The sequence below is a fragment of the Carlito syrichta genome, unplaced genomic scaffold, assembly GCF_000164805.1.
Source record: "Carlito syrichta isolate Samal-C Ts95f unplaced genomic scaffold, Tarsius_syrichta-2.0.1 Scaffold309916, whole genome shotgun sequence".
In the NCBI taxonomy this organism is placed as follows: Eukaryota; Metazoa; Chordata; class Mammalia; order Primates; family Tarsiidae; genus Carlito; species Carlito syrichta.
The window spans coordinates 146829-147690 of NW_007254012.1; positions in this window are offsets into that span (position 1 = coordinate 146829).

Here is an 862-nt window from a genome sequence, read left to right on the forward strand (position 1 = left end):
GTCCCAGCGCCACTCTCGCCGCTTACAGCCTGCCCTTTGGAACTTTGGAGCTCTGGAATTCCGGGTCCACCCTGGCTGAGGCACTCAGCGTGAGACCCCAGACTGGGGGACCCAGACAAGCGGAGAAAAACAGATCTGCTTAAACTGCCTCGCCATTCTCCAGGCAGAGACTTCCATTACTCCGCCCACCTAGCAACAAACTTTACCTCATTTCCTAAGGCCAGCTATTGCAGTGTGCGGGGAAGTTTGGGTCCCTGCTCCCTCTGGCTCTCTCCCCGGCTGCCTTGTCTCCAGCCCGGCAGCCGGCACCGCCGGTCACACAGGGAGGCTCTGAGCGCCCGCCCCTCAGAGACACCGGTCCCATTCCTGGCTGAAGTACACTGTGGGGGGCCCAGAGCCACTCTCGCCACCCACTGCCTGCCCTTTGGAGCTTTGGAGCTCTGGAACTCCGGGCCCACCCAGGCTGAGGCACTCAGTGCGAGACCCCAAGCCAGGGGACCCAGACAAGAGGAGAAAAACAGATCTGGGTAAACTACCTTGCTATTCTCCAGGCAGAGACTTCCATCGCCCCGCCCACCTATCAACAAACTTTACCTCAGTTCCTAAGGCAACAGCGCTAAACAGGAGACAAAGCCCCACCCCTATGCTGCAACAAAAACAAAAGGGAGAGGCTGGAATCGGAGATCACAGAAGTGACTCTAGTCTGATCGCTTATTTTGACTTATGATTTTATCATTGAAACTGTTGGTCTAGATTACGTTTGGTGTTTACCTTCTGACTTATACTGTTTCTTGATTTTTTTGGCCTGTCTGTGTGTAGCTATCAGTATTCTTTAGGGAATCTTTCTTACCTGTCTTTTTTT